Raw genomic sequence first — 23,460 nt, 5'->3', positions numbered from 1 at the left:
AGCAGCCTGATTTACACTATAACCCAGCCTCAGCCACCTCCGGTATCACAGGGTGTGTGCTGAAGTCTTCAGCACAATCTGCCACCCTCTGAGTTACACTTAACTCTATCTAATGGAAGAACAGGTTGTTATGCCCTACTGAATAAGCTCTGGAGTCCAACACATAATCAATGTATATTTATGCTTGAAATCACACCAGCAGAAACAGTGAGGACAAAAGGCCATACATTATGTGCAACAAAAAACCTACAGAGGCCTGGAAAAGTCACATAAGAAAACTGAACACATTGAGTATAAAAGATACACTTTTAGTGTATATTTTCTTGCTACTTCCAAGCTTTCCATGATCTATTCAACTCTTGGGCATCTATTACTTCCATAAGAATGGAAGCCACCTATATTAACTTCTCACTTTAAGTGAGAACTATCGGACCTATTCTGTGTCTATCATTGCTAGAAATGCAAGGAATTTACATTCTTCCAAAAGGAATTGAGGAGTCAGTAGACATTACCTGCGTTCCAGATGAACTTTGAAAGTGAATCCTGGAAGCCTTATCAGACTCTGAGCAGATACCAGACAACCTGTAAATACACCGCAAGAAAATAATTACAGGTAACTTTATCTAAGAATCTAAATAGATAAAGACTGAAGATAATTGTGATATGTATCTGAATTGTCACCTGAAGTCTGCTGTAAAACTACCAAGAGGAAACAGTGCTGCTAAATTGACATAGAAAATAATAGTCCCACATGGAACCGTCTGTTGGAACATCCCTGCCCATCTCCAGCACTGCAAGCCATTGGTGTAGGTCTCAGTGCAACCTGACAGCTATGTCAGACAGAGATTCAGGACAACAGCAGAGACAACTACAGAATAACAGACCTCTGGAAAAGTTTCTTCCAAGTTTCACCAAAAAGCAGCTGGTTTTGGACTCAAGTTGAAGTGTTTTCCTCCCTCCAGGATGTTACAGAAGTCCACAGCACTAAAACCTTTGCAACAATGCCATACATTAACTATGAAGTGTGCATAATATGTCTTAGGTTACAGACAAGTTTTCATTTTCGTGGGATGCTATGGCTGCTTTTTCTTGTGTTCTGAAACACAAAAGACTGATATTTACTTTTTTCCCCCCCCAGTTTGGTACTTCAGTGGCACTTTTAAGTGGACGAATCTCCTACATGTTACAGCTAAAAGAACCACTGCAGACGGCAGGAATGTCTGAGTATCCTGCACCCTGTGTGACAAGTCAGTAAATCATAATAGCCTCCCTGGCTGTAAAATATATAAATAGCCTTAATAGAAGAAACTGAATCTAAACAGCAAAAAGAAAATGCAAGTGCTCTCACATCACAGTTCTCTACTTACCAAGAAACAGCATTAGATTTGGGTTGCTACCACAGATTTTGCTCTCAAACCTCACATCCTTCACAAGGCTGTGAAATAGCTAGCATAACTTACTGCGCATATTTTCAGCCATAGGTCATTTTTGTTGCCAGAGTGCTAACTCAGTTCTTCCTAGGGGTCAAAGGGCAGGACTTGGCCCCCAGCTAGGTGCTTCCTAATGTAAAGATGGGCAGTTTATCAGGTCTTGTCTCCACTAGTCCATCTACATCATTAGGGATGAGTGCATAGTTGGACAGTAGCTTCTGCTTTAGAAGAAAAACACAGCCTGCACATCAGCCTCTGTACCTAAGGCATGCTGCCTCACTGTGAAATAACAGCCATGGGCATATACTTTGAATATTTGTACGTACAGCATCATATGAAAGATGTAAATAGCTCTCGGATACAGATCCAGGTAGCTCTGCATAAATGAAACCTTCCACAACACAGAATTGCAGCACTGCCTATAAATATGCCCAGCACTTGTTGCTGACAAACAAAAAGTCCCTCCGCTCGAGACAGCCCACTTGCATGAACAAATCATCATATGACCGGGAAAGGCAGAGAAAAATAACCGTGTTTTCGACCGCGCTTCTCAGCACAGGCAGGCAGGAGAAGCGCCGGTCACTGCTGGCATGACCCACGGCTGTGGCTGACGTCCCACAGAGGTGACAGAGGACGGGTCTGACAGCTGAAGGAACAAAACAGTGGGGTTTGTCCACGCGGCTGTGAGCGGGCAGGGAGGCTCTCGGCGCCTTGCAGGGAAAAGCGGGTGGCATCACCGCAGGGCGAGGAGAGGAAGGGACGGGGCTGCACCGCGCTGCTTTAAGCAGGCAGCCCGCCGCTTGCGGCTTTTGTCTCCTCTCGCAGCGGCTACGCGTTAATTCGGTCTGTTTAGCGGAGGGGAAAAGCCTCCTTCCCTTCACCCTCGGTTTCAGAATTATTGTGTCCCTGAGGGGGAGGGTTAGGCGGACACGTTTGGTTTGGAAATGACTCACTCGGCGGCACCATGGAACCGGAGGGTCTATTTTTAATATTTTCAAATGGAAAAGTTGCTCGAGATTTATGCCGGCGCTTTGCCTCGGAGGTTCAGCCCCGTCCCTTCCGCGGGCCGCCCCGGGCACATCCCTGCAGCCGCACCTCCCACAGCAGCCCCACTACCCGGCGGCGGAACCCCCTCCCCGGCAGCCCGGCCCGGCTCTCCCCTCGCACTCACCGCCGCCGCACTGCGGGGAGGGCGGCAGCGAACGCCGCCGCTCCGCTCCGCTCGTCGCTCAGCTCCGCTCCCGCCGTCGCCCCGCCGTGGGCTGAAGGACGCGCTGCCTCTGGCCGCGATCTGGCGAAATTTGCCACCACCCGGCCGGGATTCCACACTTCCCGGCTCTCGGCCAGCCCTTATTTTAACAATCTGCCTTTCGCTGGCTCCTCCCAGCGCAGACAAAGGCGGCCGGGCCGAGCCGAGCCGCCCTGGGGCTGCGGGCGCTGCTCCCCCCGGGCACCGATCCCGCCTCGGTTCGGTGGGTCAGGAAGAGTAAATCCCTCCGGCCGTTAGAGAAAGCAAACGACGGGACGCGCTGGAAGGGCTCGGAGGCCCTTGACCCCGACGGGCCGGGGATGCTGAGGCTGCTACCGGCCCCAACCCGGCTGCCACCAGCCCGAGCCGGTGTGCGGAGGAGCCCTCCTTAGCACCGCGTTACACGGACTGCTCGTCGCGGCCCATAAACGCGTGGCGCGGGTGAGCTGGATGTACCGCTTAAAGCTAGCGCGGGTTTTACGTTAACCTTACGGTTGGAGGACGCTCAGGCAGCCGCAGCCCCGTGCGGCGTTCAGCTGTCACTTTCTGCTGCAAGTATCGGACAGGAAGCTGCTGAAACCTTCACGAGATTAAAAAGCCACAATGAGTTGCAGTCACATCGCATGTATGAGTACTATCAGGCAGTCATGCCAAAGTGGGGAGAGCTACTTGAAGCTCCGCTGAAGGAGCCGAGACTTTGAAGTGAGGGAAGACGACGTTTACGTTGGTAAAACAGCCATTTTCTGAGTACTTAAGAGAACTCCAGGAATTCATTAGCACACAGGACTGCTGGTGCCCGGTAACCCAAAGCGCTGTTTTCAAGAGAAATCACAGTTTTACAACTGAGTCAAGTCTGGTCCTGGCATCACAAAAGCTACTGCTGCCCTGGAAATGCTGTGTTTGCACATGAGCTCATACTGGAACAGATCCTCTGACACTGAGCTACGCTGGAGGTGGCCCCAGAGAGCTCAGAGGACATCACTTGCTGTATGTGGTTCTGTTTCTCCTTTTCCAAATCTAGATGTTTAAAACAAAGCCTCACCGAGGCACTGTAACCCTTACCTACTGCCTATTCTTTCTTCTAGGGGAACGCAAGTAGGATTTACTCTCAAGAACACAAAAATCAGTACCTGGAACTTGCAGACTACAAACACACAGAAAAACATGCTTCTTGATCCAGAAGGATGAAGTATATTATGACAGTTGATAAAACTAGAATTCTATGTGCTGGAGTAGTCACCTGGTAATCTGCTAACAATTGGAAGTACGCACCGCCACTAGTTCTGCATCTGCTTTTCAAGCCAACATTTGCTAATCACTCAATGATAACATTGCAGAAGCAGAGTTTGAGCAGTAGTCTCTAACCTGTGGTTCACAATCTAGCCAGGAAATGCAAGATGCTATGCGACTGGAGAAGCAAGGCTCAAGTTGTTTATCATGCTTGATATGTTCCTCATGGGCCAGCAAAAAAATTCACAAAAGGTTACACATCAAGTAAATGGTGACTTGATATACCTGGGCAGTGCTGTGTGCTGAGAGAAACACTGCAAGAAAAAATAGGGAAGTTTGGGGAAGGGTAGGCATTCAGGTCATACCAGTACAGACCATAGAGCAGATCTCAGCTTGTAGCATTACATAAACCACACTGTGTCCTGTGTTCAGCATTAAAAAAGAAAAGAAAAAAAAAACACCTACAGGAGCCAGTGTTTTTCCCCACATTTAAACTCATGGTTATGAATCAAAACCTGAGAATGAGTCAAGTGTGAGACAAACACCTTAACATGCTGAGATCCATAACCTAAGATTTAGGAGAAGAGAGACCCCCTGGTCTGGTGAGAAGCTCAAGTTCAAGACATCATTCCCACAACACAAACTTACTATGACCATCCTGTTTTATGGCTGGACTTCTTACGGGAAGGAAATGGAAGAAGGAAATGAAGAGATTTGCTTCCACTGTGCCAGAAAGAAGGTGGATCCCTCTGTAACTGCATCTTTTGGAGGGAGCTCTGTGTAAAGGAGAGTCCTCGTCAGTGAGGGTGAGGGCCCCGGTTAACTCATGCAGGAGTGTAGGTACTGGGAAGATTGAATACACAGCAAGGACAGACAAGAAAGACAAGTAGAAACATTAGCCCACAAGAGGAAGATGAAAGTCTTCCAGTGGAATTTCATCTTACCTAACACTCTGGCTATATAAGAGCATACAATACCTCTTGTAATCAACATACTTTGTCTGGGCTTCTTTAGTGGGGAGGGAGGCATGTTCAGAGCTAATTCATCTCACCTGGGTCAGACAGCTGTGTTACGTTAGGAGAAATCACCCTCTGGAGAAGTCTGTATGCCTCAGCTGATTCCAAAAGGTGCTGCCTTGAACAACACACCTAACCTCCACAGTCTGGTAAATTCTGCCCTGAAGCTTACCTGAGTGGGACAGAGTTGCAGTTAAGAAAAAAAAATCTAATGAGAAGGGTTATCTCTAAGCTTGATAGATGAGGAAAGTGACCTTCAACAGCTCCATTTTTACTTTTAGCTTCAGTGAGATCACCAAGAAGAAAATAACGTGGGAAGCACAGAACTTTCTTTAGAAACCATAGACAAGTGATAATTCACAAGTGTCTGTTCTCAGCATTGGAGCCAACAAGTGCTACAGATGGCTGTTTGGTTTGTGTGCAAGGAATTGTCTCTTTGGCCTTGCTCAATTCTGCAGCATTGTCTTAAAGAACACAAAAGCAAGCAAATTGACAACATCAAAGATGCTGCTACAAATGCTTATATTGAACGGATATGTGAGAAATAGCTACAGCTTTAATTTTGTTTTTGACACTCTGTTTTAACACCACACATCCTCTCTGCAGCACTTGACTGCAAGACAGCCTTGAGCACACACACGTCCTGCTTTCATAAAGCCTGCTGCTCACTAAGAGCCAAACCACAAGAGTTGTGACTAACAAATGTGACCTTTAATTAGCTTGCTTTATAGTGCACTTGATGATGGGAAGAATCCATGGCATATAGCCTTTGCTTTGTCTGTGTGATCTGACAGGTCTTCAACATCATATGCTTCTCAGAAATGAGTTCTGGGAAAAAAAAAACCCAATTACAAACATACAGCATGGTCTAGCAGGGCAATGAAGAGACCATAATGCCTGAAGAGCATTCCTAATTCTAGCGCTAATTTTCAAGGGGCTAAGAGCTGCAGCTAAACCATGTTAAGTAGTCACCATCTTTCAATCTGTTCTTATTCTGTCCAAAGATCTCTTTCCTCTTCCATCTGCTGGGATAGCACATATTTGCCAGTTGTCAAGTGAGCAAAAGAAAGAGAACGCACACACAAGCAAGCAGTAAAAAAAGAAAGAAAAAAGAGAAAAAAAAGACTTCAGTTTAAGTGGTGGTTTTAATAGAAAAGGGTTAGGACAAAGCTACACTTGAGGTTAACTTAAAGAGCATGGGGCAGATGGCTGAGAATAAGCTGTGAACTGTAACCTCCTGTCCTAGCTCAGACATCGCAGAAGTTGTTCAGCAGTTCCTCTCACCCTTCTCTTTACAGCCTAAAAACTGTATTTCAGATGCTACAAAGCTTAAATAACTCCTGCAAAGACCTTTTTTTCCCCCCTTAGTTGAACATGCAAGTTATGATTTCAAGCTCAGGAAGGGAAAGGGAGGGAAGTGTTTCCAAGTTATGGCATTAAGAGAACTTCATTAGTTTTACAAATCAAAGCTCTGGCACAAATGAGGTTCAGGAAACTACAATTTCTCTGGGGGAGTGGGTGGGAGAAGGAGAAACATATTTTACATTTTGAAAAAAATAATTCAAATCAAAAGCTATTCATTCAGAAGGAGGATTCTCAGAAGCTATAATACAAAAGGCACCTAAAACAACAGGACAGCAGACATTAAATTAGACACATCTATAAGATGAGACGATGGGCAGATTAGGAGAAACAAACAAATACAACCAGAGAGTATACTTCACAAGCTGGGATTATAACAAAGACCTCTGTCAGTGGTACCATACTGTAACCTTGCATAAAGATAGGATGCAGAAGATATAGCTGCCTTTAGCCAGTTTTGGATCACCCAAAAAGCATAACAGTCACAATTTGGTAATGAAGGAATAGCTCACCTCTTTACAAGGATCAATACTCTCTAGAAACTCCTAAAGGATGCAGTCTCCAAATTAGAATGCTTTCCCCACAACTGCCAGCCCTTAAATGAGGTTAGGGAGGGGTGGACCCTGAGTTGCACAGGTGGACCCTTCCAGTCATACCGGTGAATCGTTTGCACCTGTGCTTTCAGGGCTGGTTACGCCCCTTCAACAGGTGTTCAATCACTGGTTCAGGTCATGACCTAACGGTTCCCCAACAGAATATTGCATTCTGTCCTGAAAATCTCATCAGAAAGACATTAGCAAATATAAAGGAATTCATTTTAAAAAAGTAGAAGTTGTAAGTACTGATTTAGAGATATTGTCATATGAACTGAAAGAGCTGAACAGAGCTGGTTGTGCTGTGCATGAGGTATAAGATGCAAAGCTGCAAAAATTAGAAATGGGATAAGGTACCATGAGAGTAGGACAAATGAGGCTTGCAAAAGTGAGAGCACTATTACTGTAAAGAAGGAGAAAAGGGGATGAAATGACAAAGATTAGGATGAGCACGGTTACAATGATCTGGCTATAAGATCCATCACCTGGTGGAGAAGTTTCTCAGGGGTGCTTCTTGTGGTATTTTAAATAAACCCAAAGCTATTGTTTATGCCTTGGCTTACCAAGCGCAGTGGGCTAGTTGATCTACAGTGGAATTTTCCATCTCCCATTTCTGTGTTTCTAATGCTTGTGTTTCTCCAGCATAGAGTGCTGTTTGTCACGTCAGTGGCAAACCACTGAGGGAGAAGACAAACAAACTAGCCCTCCGGGAGAAAAGATCTAAATGAAGAAAAGAACTAAAGCATGTTTGCGTGTGATGTTTTACGGTCACAAATCATAGCCAGGCAAAAGAAACAGCAACCAGCCTTCTTTAGTCAAGCAAAAGCAGTGGCAACCAGCCTTCTTTACACTGACCTCTGCTAGAAACCATAATATAAATTACCAAAAGAGGCAAGAAAGCACAATAAACCCCTCCTTCCATTATCCTGCTTTAATTTTTCACATCTCCTGACTTTGTCTCTCTAGCTTCTCTATCTGCTTCTTCTTCCTCTTGGCTTTCATCCCCAAGGTCAGTAAACGGAATGTTTAAATTAATTACTTAGAATCCTCAACATCCATCCTAAAACCTCTCCAACCTAGCTTCTATACCCTAAATCTCAGAGTGGTGTGCCAAATTTTCTAAATACCTTTCAGTCAACCCTCAGTTCAGTTCCCATCATCTCCAACATGCCATCCATGGCTGTTCTCAAAAAGGCTGTTCTCTTGCAAAATCCTTTTGTGCTTTGTGTTCTCCTACCTCCTTTTTGCCTTGTCATTGTATCTTCTTGAGGGAGGACTTTTTGTTTTGGTCACTTTTCTTCTCCTTTATCTTGTCTCTAGACAATTTAAAACACACACAAGAAATTAATTACCAATGCTTGTTTATACTCTCTACTCCAGTCTTAGCTCTTCTTTTTTCCCTTTTATAGTACAATATATGTAAGATATGGCCCTCCTGCCTCTTTAACTCATGCCTTTCTATCTCTAGGTCCTCATATTCACGCAATGCTTAAACTTTCCAGATGCTTTGAGTAGCTTCTGTCAAATAGTCTCCTTACTTATCCACAGAGCAATGCATCTCAGCCTGAGTTGTCACCTCATATCAAAATGACTGTGATACCTCTTCCTCCAGCTTTCAAAAATGATATGGGTCTTAACTCATGACCACATAGAACATGTCTACAAATACCACTGCCTCAGCTTCTCACTTAATTTACAGTCTGTCGGCTGTGCCTCTATAGAGGTCACTGCAGTGGTAATTTTGGCAAGGTGACCAATGGCTCAGTTACCAGCTGTGAAGAAGTCTGATATTTCATGTATCAGCTATCTGCTGGCAACAGCTTTAGGTTACATTCCCTATCAGAGCTGCACACCCAAAAGAGTACGCACGTGGTATAAAGCATTTGGTATAAGGCATTTTTCTTACAGCAAAACAAGTGAATCAGTAGGTGTTAGATGACTCTTCTTGGTAAACGGATGTCCAATTGCACAGTTCTAGTTACAAGAGGAGGCTTCTAAGATGTCTTTCTCTATTCAAACCATCTTGCTGTGATTCATCCATTGGTTTTTGGTACGCTTTTTTTTTTTTTTTTTTTTTTTTTTTTTTTTTTTTACTTCCCACATCTTACTTGCTGACCATGTTACATTCTGTGGGTAAAAAAAAAGCTGAGACAGAAGCATTCTGATGTGGTGAAAGCCACTACTGTGGGGAGATCTCACAGTCAGAAACACAAGGTTTCTTTTTTAAAATGCCTAACCCTGTCCAACGTGCTTTTACGTAGTCCTCGGAGCCAGCTGAATTCGATGAATCCATGTAGACCCAGCAGGACACGTTCACCTCCTGAGCTGACTGGCACAAAAAAATTGTTTGGTCAGAGGATAAGGAGAAATCATGAGTTGCACTAGAAGTGATCATAATGGCTCAGTGTGGAACAGAAGTGATGAGTGAGGCTATACTGTAAGCTTGAAGTAGAGAGGCTGAGAAGTTTTAGGGCACTGAGAGGTATTTGAAAGATACACTTAGTAAGACGCAATTATTCAAAATATGCATGGATTGTGAAAGATATATGGATGCTAAAGTGAAGGACAGCTCCAGGGATTATTTTTCCATGTCATCAGATGCATTTTATCCCAAAATATTTATTGTGAAGAGATAGATCTTTACGGCACGAAGGTACCATAAACTACGCTAGTGTAGCTGAGACAGTATTTGTAAGGGAAACAAGATATAAGATGATAAAAGTGCTACTTTGCTTAAATGAAGGTGCAGTCCGCATGTGATAACATTTCACAAGCAAGAAGGGCCTGTGCATTTGTAGAAGTCAGCTCATGATTGCCAGTGTAAATGTATTTAACTAGAGAACCCCGCACGCGTGTATTCACATTGCTTATGAGCAACACTGTGAGGTGGCCAAATGGCTGTGTGTACAGACATGCTCTCCTATGGAGAGCTTACATGGGTGTTTGAATATCAGCTGTGGAATCTGTCTAGGACTGTACATTTTGTGGGTCAGACTCATATCTAACTGTGCCAAGATGAAGCTGGGCAATGTGGTTTGTCCCATCTCCAATTCTCAGAATTCTTCTTGGTCTCTCAGGTTTTTTATTTATTTTCAAAAACTCACCACAGAGACTGTTCTTTATGTGAAACTTACTCTTGTGCCAGGCAAGACTGGAATTTCAGTCATTCATAAAGGAAACCCAAGGTTTTTTTTGTGTGCGTATATTGCTCGCTCACTAGAGCACATACAACACCAACACCCAGGCATTACTACCAAAAAACATTCAACAAAATAGCCTTCCTCCCTTCCCCATCATTTTCACACCTTGCTGGAATGTGAAATCAAAATGACAAAAACATGTAAATTAATCAGTAATTCTGGATTATCACTCATCAGTGCCAAGTGTGTCGTGTCCTGAGCATGCCCCCCCTCACATCCTCTCTCTACAACAGACGGGACATCTGCCAAGGTCACGGCTAACAAAAGGCACAGTCCCAAACTGTGGAATAAATACCTTTAATGAAACATGAATAAAGCAATGTCTATGCTATACTACATTACATCACAGGCCAGAAGGTCTGTCAGGTGGAATATATATGCAGAGGGCAACAAACCATGATGCTCACCTGCAGCTGGGGAACATGTCTTACGAAGAGACATTGTGTTAGACTGCATCTAGTATGTGGGGTTCGTCAGCATGGAAGAGATGATGTTCAAGTCTGTGCAGGGGATTTTTGAAGCAAAAAGCAAAAGCAAGTGCATTTGCATGTTCGTTATCAGATAGATCCATTTTAACTGTGAATGACCAACCCGCTCATAAGCTAGTTTTTACTCAAGACAGTCTCTTGGTTAGTCTAATTTTGCTGTTGTTACAAGAAACTTGGCAAGAAAATTGGCAACCTATCTGAGTGCATAAATCTCAACTCAGGCAGGCTAGCATGGACCCCAATTAGCTTGTGTTTAGTTTGTAAGCAGTGTAGCATATTAATGGCCAGAATGGGTCTCCAACGCTATTTTTACCTGTATTAGCTAAATTAAAGCTAGCAAAGAATGTTCTTTGTTCTTCAATCACTCCTTCTTCACAATTGCAAACATATCTGAATTCATTTCCACAATTATACTGCCCAAAGTCTGTGAAGGACAGATATCTTGCTGAGGAAAATTCCATGGCACAATGATGGCACCCAGTCCTGGGAGGAGGTATAGGGAAATAGCTGGGTTAACATAAGCAAAACAATGTTGTTGCTAAATATGTACTCACGGCCTGAATTGCAAAAGCAGTGAAGCTGATTCTAACAAACTATAACCTGATATCATATTGTCCCCTTTTTTACAGACACAGAATATAAAAGTAAGCAAAAAAAAAAAAAAAAAAAAAAAAGTCTTCCTGTGTAATAAATACAGAAGGTTAAGCAGTGAATTCTTCTGTCACCCCCATTACCCCTGAAGGAAACATTTTGCTGACAGAAAGGTATTTTTTCATCTGATGAAAGTTCCAGTATACCTCAGTGCTCAGGGGAATGAAAGTCTTTGTGCACAGGATACAGACTGCAAGCATGTACCTACTTGCATTAGCCTGTCAACAGGGAAGAGGGCAGAAGGAATCACGACTAGCAGCTGACCCTAGGAAGATGTGGACAGTCATAGCTGTAACATATTTTTACCACTACAGTGAGCTGCCAGTATTTACTGTACACATATGGAATGGTATGCAAGGTGGTGAGCTGTCTGAATAAATAAACAGAAAAAGTTTAGGGTCCAAGTTGGACTGAACAATAGACCGGGAAGAATGTGAGTCTCCTCTTTAACTGGACTTCCCTCCAGGAAACCTAACTCGTAATAAAATCCTCCTGTATCCTGTGCCCTAGTCTGGGGTTGTTGACTCAGTTCCAGCTAATCATGTAGATCATATTTGCAGAAGGAGATGAATACATGCTGCAGGACACAACCAAGAAAGTATTCTGGAAGAAATCCCCCTGCACTAGATGACAGGAGAGTTGGCCTTAGCATTTGGGAGAGATCCATCTTTTCCTCAAGCCCCCACCAATCTGACTGCTTCTATAGTCAAGTCATGTAGGAGACCTAAAAAACTCAAAACTTCTCTCCTGCCCCTTTATCTTGAGAAATGGAAGAACTGTCCATGAGTACAGAGGAAGGAGAATTTTAGAATCTGAGGCTCCTGCTTCCAGACACATGGGTTTGAGCTGCATAGTATTTGAGACGTATCTATTTGGATTAGAAGTCTGTTCAGTTCTGAAAGTGAAGCTTCTCTTGGACGTCTGAAAATCTAAGACATTCATTTTCAAGCTAGAGATTTAAGTAAGATGACCAAGAGAACAGAGAGACGTGGCACGGGAAGTTTGTAACTCGGAATTGATGCCTCAGCACAAACCTGGGCCAGAAGAAAAGCGGTACTCAAATTTTTGCTACTAGCAAGACAACCAGCTTTCTGAAAAAAAAAGAAGAATGAAGGGAGTAAGAAGTCTGTGGAGCATATTCTATACTACCGGTGTTCAGCAATTTTGTACTTGACATCTAGCTAATAAAATAGTATTATTTTGGGGAAAAAAAAAACTGTTACATGTTATATTTACAGTCATTTTCACTGCAATACTGATAATGCCAACTGACTTTCAGTAGTCAGAAGTCATCAAGCATTCCACTGAATGCTCATATACCTTATGGATGGATAGTGGTTCACAGCTCACAAATTGATTTGACACAGCTTTGGAGCATGTGATGGCAATCTTGAAAATCAAGGTAGGATCTCTGCATACTTCAGCGTTTTATGTCACTTCAAACAGAGCAAATAAGCATACTTATAGCTGAAACTGATTAGCTCACTGTATTTGTCTTTTCAGAACTAAAGGAGAGGGCAAAATAAAAAAATAAAAAAAAGATTTTCACCTCTTTTCACAGGAATTGGAAGTAGCCCATTCCTATTTTTGCATTTCCTGTTCCAGAAAGGAAAGAGGGCTTTAGAATTATTATTATTATTTACAACAGACTTTTCTTCCCTCATTGAATAAAATTTGAATAAATCGAGATACTAAAAGAATTATGCTTCCTGTTTCCTTCTGCTTAATGAGAAAACAAGATCCTAGTACGGACTTCTGAAAATGCAGTGTATTTTTCTGTTACTAATTGACACCCCATTTTCTTTACATATTGTCTAACGTTTACCAATTGAAGTCTTCAGATTAACCAGTATCTCAAATGATTATTTCTTTGTTTTCGGAAAGGCAGACAGGAAAAATGTCAAGGATGTTATGAGTACTATTTTTGCTCACTACACAATTTTTCCCCAGTTCTTCCCCTTGCCTCAGTTTACTGAGTCAGAGCATTTCCACACTGTATTTCCCAATGAAACGTAGAATAGAAGAGTATCCAAAAAAAATCACATTGATTCTCACTATAAAACACATCAAATCTTAGCTCTGGTTTTGGAGGTGAATGCTAGACCAAATCATATTCGGGCTGCAATGGGATGATTTTATGTAGGATCTGGGATCCTTTATGTAATTCTTTTTCCTTCATCTTCCTACAAATGTAGTGTAATTTGTGTACTGTAAATCAGCTGACATGTTCCACTGCAGAATTGGCTGTATTTTCAGCAACAACTGAAGTGTTTACCAGTTACATATGTTGAAAAATATTTCTGGAGCTATAAACTAAAAAGTATTATTATAACATCTTTTCCTCACTGTTAGCAGCATCAATGTCCTGTGTATTTCCATCAGTGTCACTTGCAGTGATACTGTGCATGCACTAACTCACAAAAATTTCACTTGGTCCATTTGAAGGTGTTTTTCAATTCAAACATCCTCATTTAGATCCCCTGCACTGAGACTATTGGGGTCAGAACACATTAGATGCACATCTTGAGAATACTCAGTTTGGTTTCACTGGAACCGAATCCATGCACTCCAAAATCAGCCCACAATGCAAAACAAAAAAACAGGAAATGGAGATGGCCAGGAGATGTGAGATTTCTCATACGAAGGGAGACGCATCATAAGTATTCCTGGCAGGACTGCTGCAGTGGGGTTTCTGATATTCTGCCCTACATTTACCTTACTTCTCTTGAGATTACAAATACAACATAGAGATAAGGCATAAAGGCCTGACACATAATTAGTTTTGCTGTTTTCGTATTGGTATATAAACTCTTACTTTATGCACATCTCCTGGAAGACTGTACTTGTATGAATTACAACAGTTTGTATGTGAAGATATGAGAATTCATTATGCATCGTTTGCAGACGCACTGATTCAGGTTAGTGTGACTAAGCTGACTTAATAACAAAAACCTGGGCTGGTGTTGATTTAAATGTTATTCTTCCTGATGGAAGGAATTTTTCTTGGAAGCAATGCTACAGTTCCATGGTATTTGTGTCACTGCACAACACACCACACAGGTTGTGTAACATCAGCATATACTGGCAAAGTACCTTCACAACATGAGGATTCAGGCAGCAATGCTTCCGTGTAGCACCGTCACAAAGAGTTACAGGCAAAACTAGAGAATTCCTTAATGCCTGGTTTACTCTACTACATATATGTTGCCTTTTATTACCATAGGTTTGTATGTTAACAGACAGAAATTATAAAAGTCAGCCATTAATGCCTAGCCTTTCTGTTGCACGCGCACACCTTCCTCCTGAGCCGATACCAATCCTCAGCAAGCACAGATAGGAGGGAAACACGCTGCCAATGAAACCACATCTGCAGTGGTCTTCCCTGAACTCCTCTCCCGCAGGTAATGGGCCTTCTACTAATACAATTTTTCACAGTGTGGATACATGGCTTTGGTAAAACCAATCAAATTTCTAAGGACACAGAAACGTAGGTGGCCACAAGGCAAGAAACGACGTCCTAGAGATGATGTTGGACTCGGTGAGTTCACCTTTCAACTGAAGTAATTTTATAACCAAGTCAGAAGAAATGTTTTGGGATTTTGTTGCTGTTATTTACAGAGAAATATCAGGAAGTCTGGTTTAAACAACACTTACATAAATCAATCAATCAAAATCGCCTCACAGATCTAGGTTCAGCCATGCCATTTTTTAAGGCTGTGACACTCACCAGTACCCCTTCAATTCAAACTGGTACCATGAGCTGTGATTCCCATTGTTGATGCTGATTTGTGGCTGCATTCAAGTGTACAATGCTATCATTGTGGGGAGAAGGAATGAAGTCAGATTTTTTGCCGAATGTACCAGTTTGCAGGAAACAAAACAACAAGTACACTAATGCTTAGGTGCTCTTCTTGGCATGGCAAAGATTCACTTTCACATCAAACTATATATCTGAGGTACCAGGATTAAATACAGTATGCCCTAAAAGGATGGAGTTTTTTGCAAGCTCCATTCTGCATGGCAATTTTCCTGAGAGGAAAACACCACAAATGTCCATACTGATAACGCATTTTGAATTAAAAAAAAAAAATTCAATTAAACAAAATTAAATTAATAAGAACCAATGGAGTACTGTTGCCTTCTGCAACTGTGATGTTAGCCTCCTGTGTTAGCCCTCTTGCGCACACTGACCAATTACCTGATCAGGGCCAAATGACTGCAGACGCACACCAATATGATGAGCAGTAAAATGGCGTCTGTTCACTACTAAGCACAGCTTATATACCTTTACTTGAGCTATCGTGCCCTGTCCTGATTCGTCCGTACTGGATCTTAGCCCCTTACCACAATTCCTTATTTGGCTCCTATTGTCTCCTCATTCCTTCGCCTTCTTACCTTGTTTACTTCGTTAGCAAGGACAGTCTGTCTGAGCACAACAGCACCCTTTCACTATGCTTAGGTAGAGGCCTATCCCGTACAGCATGTATCCCCGTCAAGCACCTACTACAACAGAGTACTTAAAAAAAAAAAAAAAAGAAAAAAAAAGAACTGTATGCTTTCAAAACTAAGCAGTCAATGCCAGCTTCCATTTCTGCCACCTGTCTCCTTCCCCCTTGGCCAGCATGGTGACATACCACTTTTTGTCCGAGGCACCACTCTGTTGCTTCTCCAAAGCACCCTGCCAGACCTCACACACTGAGCCTGACAGTCCCACCACTGACAGCTCCTGCTGCCACCCCACAGCTCGGTTTGCACCTCACATGCTCACAGTGACACAGCTGCCTTTTTGCATGCACCATGGAGCGGGTACCCACCTGGCACATCCTTTCTCCCTTACAGAGAAAGCTGCTGGGCACAAAATACTGCTGGGCACAGCCCTGACTCTGCTGTGAATCTGGGGACAGAACTGCCTGAATCACCATGAAAGAACACGTGGAAAACAGCTCTGTTTGCTTTCAGCTCCAACAGCGTAGCTCGTTCTCATCAGTCATTGCCTGTAGCCACTGTACAGCCAAGGTCCCACCATTCAGAAAATACACTTGTGTTTTTTTTATCTTAGCGTACCTGGTTGTTCCCATTCTTTTCTTAATCAGGTGAGAATTTATACCAGTTCCTGTAGAAGAGTAGCAAAATGGAAATCAAAAGCTGTTAGAGACTGAAGCAAAATACTTTAGGTTTTAGGCAAATCTAGCTTTGCGCTTGCTCTCCAGGGCAGAGCTCATGGCCCTGCTGGCCCTTGTGCTGGTATTTTAGCTGTCCGATGACTGTTCTGTTTGATGTTTCCTGTTGCAGAACCCTTGCCAAAAATCCCAGCCTGTTTCTGACTAAAAAAGGCCCAAAGTAGGCATAAGAATCGCAAAAAAAAAAAAAAAAAGCAAATTTCAGGTCTCCAGTGCTTCCAAATGTAGCTCATTATATTTCCATCCAAACCACATTTTTGGCAATGAGGATTGAGAGGTACAGTGAATACTTACACAACGGCAACAGGTATGTCTTCTGGTGAAAGTTGATATTAATTTCTGTTAAACATGTTTTGTCTACTGTGTAGTAGATCACGTGTTGGTGATGAAGACACCTTCCAGATATCTTACGTAATTCAAAGAATTTCCTTCAAAGAAGGATACTGTACTGTTTCATATCCTATTGGTAAGAGTCCAGAAGAGAGCTAGGTGAATTAAATTTGTTTGTGGCATGCTTCACATTGACATAATCTGAAGTCTTAAAGTAATTAGATAATTTCCACTGTTATGAGGTGAACAGAAACATAAGCACAAAATTAAAGAGTTATCTCAGCAAATGTACTCTTACTTTATGATGGACGTCAGGTAAGGAAGTTGAATTATTTCCCCCTTAGATTACACTAAAATCTAAATGAGGGTGATAGCTGTCGCAGGCCATATTATTTCATACAGACACTGTCCTTATTCAGCCCTTATTTCTAGTGTATGTACATGTGCAAACAGGCGTGTACACACACACACAGGCTGTAGGTACAGCTGGCCAGCCACGGCAGGTTCAAGATGCTCAGTGCCACCCAGGATAACTTTAGTGGGGTATTTCCACGATAGAGTGGGCCAGTAGTCCACAGAATTCATCACTCCACACACTCTGGTCATCAATACAAGATGTTTTAGAAAACAATATGAAAATTGGCAGAAGACAGGCTGCCTGCAGGAAGCCTCTTTTTGTAGCCTGATCTGGTAGAGGCTGCTTCATGTCCTGAAATTCTAGAAGCACAAATACAGTTACGTTTGTGCTATTTATAAAAAGACAGAGGTGAAACATCTAATATACACTTGCACAGATATGAAACACCCCTCTGGTGATTCACTACCCACACCCAAGGAAGTGAATAATGGTAACAGCAGATAAATAATGAAAAATCAATTACGTTTTAAAGAGCCCTTTAATTTTAATAGTCCGTGATGATATTAATAATAGAGAGAAAGACATTTTTAAAGATTTACCTTGGCATTTACCCTTACCATGCCTTAGTAATTTAAGCATGTGGTTATGATTAGGTAGAGCTTTAGCAGAACAAAAAGGGATATCATTTATATTCACGTTTCTTAGTATTTGCAGTTCTGCTTTTCTGTTTTGAGGCATTTCTACAGAGACTTTTCTGACTGTATGGAGTGTACCTCATCTTTTCTGAGTTGTCACCCACTCAAAACAAATAGAGAAATAAGCTGCTTTCTTAGGTACTACTGAAACAAATGAAAGCTTTATGATTTTCTTGATCATTATTTCTAATTGTTTACACTTGGCCTACTTTGAACTAGCTGGTATTTTAGCAGAATGAAAAGACAATTCCAACTAGTAAGGCAGAAATCAGCTCTTTATAATTTTCATTTCAAATCAATAAAAGGCAGCAAGTGCAACAAAAGGAGCTGTATGACTCCTTGATAATGGGTCATGAATTCCTTTACTTGCTGAAGTGCAATTCAAAGTAATGGTGACACTTCTGTCACTTACTCTCATATAAAATGAGCTGATGGTATTCTTGGTGCAATAAAAATCACAGCTTTACAGCTGCTTTACCTTGCAGACAGTCTGAGCCACAAGACTAGCCGCACAGCGAATGAACGTATGCAATTTCTTAAAGCATGCAAGAGCGTGAGGCCAGCTCTCTCTGCCACTGCCCACAGTGCACCTAACAGTGTGCATTTATCACAAGTGCAAGCTGAACACAACCACAGCTAGATGAAGTTCTTGAACACTGGCCTCTTCCTTCTGTACAGGTGCATTTTGTACAGTGCCCTGGCAAATTTACAAGTGATTCATGTTACAAGACTCAACAGTTCCACGCATTCTGCACTTACACTCTACATATGGATTTGGAGAACCGCACTGGTTTCTTCATAAGGCTCTGCTTATCTGCAGGCAGCAGTCCCATCACAGGAGGATGAGCTGTGCATGAGAAGCTCCCTGCTGGGAGGCCTCTGGCACCCAGTGGTTAAGGCAGGCAGTGCAGGGGACAGAGATCAAGTTGGGTTTAGACAGTGGAAAAGTGGAAGGAAAGCAAGAAATGGTTAAGCAGAGATTATAAGTTGTGTCACTGAGACCTTGGTTTCTCCTGCAGCTGACTACAAAGGGCTGCGTTGCAGCAAGACTTTGTAATGAATACAGAGAATTAAACTGATGAAATGTTTCTACAGTCAGTTTGTTGATACTGGCATCACGGCATGCTCAGAGTTGGTCCTTGATGTTTTACTTATTTTTAAAGACAAAACTGGCCAGAGGTGATCAGGATGGCCTAGGGCCATCTACACAGAAACTGCTCTCCCACTACTAATGTTTTCCAGTAACAGATCCTTCTATTTGCCTCCTGAAGCTAAGAACCTCTTTGGAATAAACAAACCAGGCAACAGAAAAGTGCATGTCTGAGCTCTGCTATTTTACATACTGCCTTAAAGAAGCCCTTTCTGAGGGCGGCTGTCAGTCACAGTTAGTTGATGAGCTTCAGCAAGTTTGAGCTTTTCCCTTTCTATATTCTGCTCCATATCGTTACTTGCATGGTGTGGCAGGGGCCTGCAGTGATGGCAAGGGAGAGGCTGGGAGCTGGCCTCTGCTGCTGGCCATTGCTTCAGGGCATGACCTCAGCACAGTCAAGTCATGCTGAGGGACACCAAGAGGATAACATACTTAAAAGGAGAATAGGGAGGTAGAAATATCCCCTTCCATGAATTTTAAACTTTACATTTATCCTTTGCCAGCTCTGTGGTTTGTTTGCTTTTTTGCTTTTATAAGAGAGATTAAAAGTCTCACTTTTGTCCCTGGTGTTTTGTTCCTTCTGTCTTGCCAGTACTAACTCTGCTACAGCATCAGAGTTGCAAATACCCCAGGAAAAATGTTTCAAAGCATGCTTTAATTAGCTTTAAAAAAAGAATAAAAAATGCAGACACAGCTCCATTGATTTGAGATACATTGCATGAAATTTTCTCCCAGGAGTTTTGTGAGGATTAGTGAATGGTTGTTAAGTTTGGATGAGATCTTGGATAGAGAAACTTGTAAAAGTTTGATATTATGTCTAGGCCAAATGATTTCTGCCGGAAAATATTCAGCTTCCTTTAGCCCCTTAGATGAAAGACTACTTTAGTGCCTTCTTCACAATGGTGTTAAGCTGCTCGGTTTCCAATTTTAATACAGACAAGCGTCCATAGACTTACTTAGCACATGGATAGTATCTGTTAGCACAGAGCTTCACAGATCACATCTGTCAGCAGTGGTTTCATCCGCTAATTAGCGGTGCCATCTGAAGTCTCAAGTATCAGTAACTCAAGCTGGAAAGGCACTAACTGCTTCAGCTGGGAGGCCAGGGGAGAAAGAATACTGTCATCTGAAAGATGATGGAGAACAGACACTGAAAAGTACAAACCTGAGTGCTAACCATGTGGTTTGGTTCCAATCCTAAAAAATAAAATCAGAACCCTATCAGGATGACAGCTATCTACTAAGGAGAGATGGGGACAAATGCCGCATCGGTGCAACAGGAAAGACCATAATTGTATGCTGCTTGTACCTCTTGTAGTCACTGCAAGAAATGACAGACTCTGGCAATGTACAGGGCGCAAAGCCATGCAGTCAGACCAATATCGCTAATGCCAACAAATGGTCCTACACTGCTATTACCCTCACAAAATCAGCTGGTTTCACCAAGACAAATAAATGTTGGAAATTGTAAGAGAAAAAGAGGCTAACATTGACAAGTCCTTAAGGTAAGGATCATCTATCAGATGCAGTGATCAGCATAGATTTTCTCCTGAGTCATGCAGGCCAATCGATGTCTCTAAATTGCATTAAGAAGAAATACATGTCAAAATGCTAAACACAAGGCCCTTGTCTTCATGCCTGCAAAGGCTTTTAAAGCAATGCGCATTCAAAGGCTGATGTCAAGAACTCTTATTTGTATAACTTTTCAATACTTTTAACTGTTTTGTTTCAAAAAGACAACCAGATTTACTGCTTGCCTAATGCTTTCTATCTATAAATCTCAAAACTTTTCACCAAAGTAGACACAAGTAGCTTTGTATATCTATTACCTAAGGACCAAGCTAAGGATTTTGACAGTCAAGCTGTAACAAATCTTGCTGTACTGTCCTGAGGAATTACAACTCCAAATCTCTCCCCCTCTATAGGATCTATCTGTTTCTGCAGCAGGATTGCCAGCAGGGAAGGTATGCCTTAATTTTCAAACACCTCTGTGTCAACATCTCCAATACAGAACCACAGAATATCTTGAGTTGGAAGGAACCCACAAGGATCAAGTCCAACTCCTGGCTCCACACAGGTCCACCCAATATTCAAACCCTACGTATGAGAGAGCTGACCAAACACTGCTTGAACTCCAGCAGGCCTTCTGCCTTGACTACTGCTCTGGAGAGCATGTTCCAGCTCCGCCCAACGCAGAATAAATATTCCATGACTCTCTATATGACTCTTGACTTGTGGTGCTCTCAGTAAGGATGGATCTTTCTGTCTATTTAGAGACTTGCTGGTATCTACCCATAGCTACCTTGTGTCTGGCACCTGCATTTGAAAAGCGCATGAAGACCCAAAGGAGATACTAGCAGCATCCGAACCATCTACCTTTTAGAAACAAGTCTTTACGATCTTCAGGTTTGTCTGTACTTTTGAGATTGGGTTGAGATTGTACTTTTTGAGATTGAGATTCAGCACATAGACTTTGTTAAAGCCTCAACTAAATACTCACGTTCCTAAACATCGTAACCAGCAAAATACAAAATACTTTTCTTTAGATGCAGCTGGATCTACATTAAACGTTTTTCCACTAGAGTTAAGCTGGTTAGAGTTCATGGTGTCTGCTTAAACAGCCAACACTTTTATGCTGGCAAAGTTTCACATATCAAGCTGGTTCAGTCTTCCTGGACGAGGATGCTAGTGAGGTTTCCTCTGAGTTTGTTGCTAATTTTATGACTCATAAGTCCTTAGGAATCTACACTTCTGATAGAAGACAGAGCCATTTGGCATCCTAATAAAGGATCACTCACATCAGCTGGCAATTAAAGCAACATGTGCTTTTTCACTGTTTATTTTTGTTCTCCATCAATTTTGCAAGCATTTATCTCCTATTGCTGCCTTAATTGATATTGGAAGTTTCAAAATTGTTGACAAAGTTCTGCCAGCATGGATACCAGCTAGAAATATGAGGGGAAAAATCCTTGCAGTCAGCCTGCAGGCAAGGAAACTGATGGGTAGAAAAAATGCCTCTGCCTTGGGCACTCTGCACCTCCCTCTGCCAACATGCCTAAAATAACACATGTTCCAAAATCTGAGGATTAAAGTCCTGAATTTTAGCCTTTTGTGCCTGCTTCTGTACTGTAGTGTCTCTCTGCCCTTAGGCACAAAAGCTAAGGAGGACTGATGCAGTCTCTGGTGACTGATGTTTGTGCAGTGGGTTAGGTGGACTAAACAGAGAGACCATGTCTTTTGGAAAGCTCATTTTAACTGGAGCAAATGGATTGAGGAGAATGTAAAAGATCTGTGCAAGTAAATTAAATATGTTGCTAGTAAATCAAGCATGTTCTGGACTGTTTTATGGTACAAAGACCAACTTTGAGATGAGACTCATGAGACTGTTTGCATCAGCTACTCAGCTCTCAGCCTCTTGGACTGGTTGGCTGCAAGCACACTGTTCATCTAGTTTCTTCCTAGTCCATGCTAGTTCCTGACCTATAGCTTGGAGCTACGTGGGAGAACGGCAATCAGTACGAGGGGAAACCACATCAAGAACAGCACTAGCAATTCAACAGTGAAGGCCTCAGGTATGTTCTCTGCCACTGTTGAGCTTACTAGCATAGATGTAACCAGACACCTAGGGGGAAAATTGACCTAGTGGTAACACATCTAAGCATGATTCCCAATAATAACAGGAATATAAACTTCTGCCCTAGCTCTGGCATGGAAAGACTGACACATTCATCAATACGTAAGACGTAAACATAAACGAGACTTTAGAAAGCTGGAGACATTTCAGGAAAGTCCTGTTTGGAGAACATGAGTACAGGCAGACAGCTAGCACTAGTAAACCCAACCATCCATGTGCACTCCGTGAAGATTCCTTTCCTAGTTTTTGCTCACTTGTTGCTAAGGTAACACTATTAAAAAAAAATAAAATACAGAATTTACTAGGGAATAGAAGTCTCTCAATTTCTCTCACTCACTCTGTAAACCAGGATTACCTACTGGGGAACTGTTTTTAGTCAGAGCAGAACAGCTTCAGTTTTCCTTGTAGCAGGGAAACTGCCCACACCCAGAAGGGTGCGGTTGCACAGTACGGCCCTGCCTTGCAGCAGAAAGCCCATAAAGAAGAGACCATTGTTCTGCAACAGATGCTCCAATGAATATACACTACAACTGCAAGGAAAAGACTAATGGTTCTTCCCATCAAAACCTTAATATTCCAAGGGATTTCTCTCTGAGGGAGCCATGAACAGCCAAAGTGAGGTAGAACTGAAGCATCCTTTCCGGGAGCATGAAAGGTTACGGTTCTCCAACCAAGAATTGTAAGGAAGCTAAATTTATTCCTTTCCTTTTTAACTTCTTAAGAAAAGAAAAAAAAAAAAAAAAGACTGGCTGTTGGAATGGTTTTTGTCAAGTTATATGCTTGCTTTTTTATGTCTATTTTTTTTACCTTGAATATATTTAGAACGGCAAGAATGGCTCTTTCCTCACAACACATTCCCTGTCAGATGCATTTATTTTGGGCACTTACTGTAGT

The 23,460-nt window shown here is 42.3% G+C and overlaps 1 protein-coding gene across 5 annotated transcripts in view; it reads right to left on the bottom strand.

Moving 5' to 3' along the window:
* The window catches only part of PRR5L (proline rich 5 like), a 39,454-nt gene extending 36,760 nt beyond the window's left edge, over positions 1 to 2,694 (bottom strand). For 3 of the 5 annotated variants that reach the window (XM_040701393.2, XM_004941549.5, XM_040701394.2), the window contains exons 1-2: positions 2,602 to 2,694; positions 513 to 582 (exon numbers count right to left, since the gene is read on the bottom strand). The gene's annotated coding sequence lies outside the window, so the exon portion shown is untranslated. Of the gene's footprint in view, positions 1 to 512; positions 599 to 2,601 lie in introns of those variants that run through there. The other 2 variants (XM_003641383.6, XM_046942061.1) reach the window with 2 other exon arrangements.
* Positions 2,695 to 23,460: the final 20,766 nt, after the last annotated feature.

This window comes from Gallus gallus, chromosome 5 (assembly GCF_016699485.2).
Source record: "Gallus gallus isolate bGalGal1 chromosome 5, bGalGal1.mat.broiler.GRCg7b, whole genome shotgun sequence".
NCBI classification, from domain to species: domain Eukaryota; kingdom Metazoa; phylum Chordata; class Aves; order Galliformes; family Phasianidae; genus Gallus; species Gallus gallus.
The sequence above is the reverse complement of the archived record's forward strand: the minus strand, read 5'-3'. Positions and strand labels throughout refer to the sequence as shown.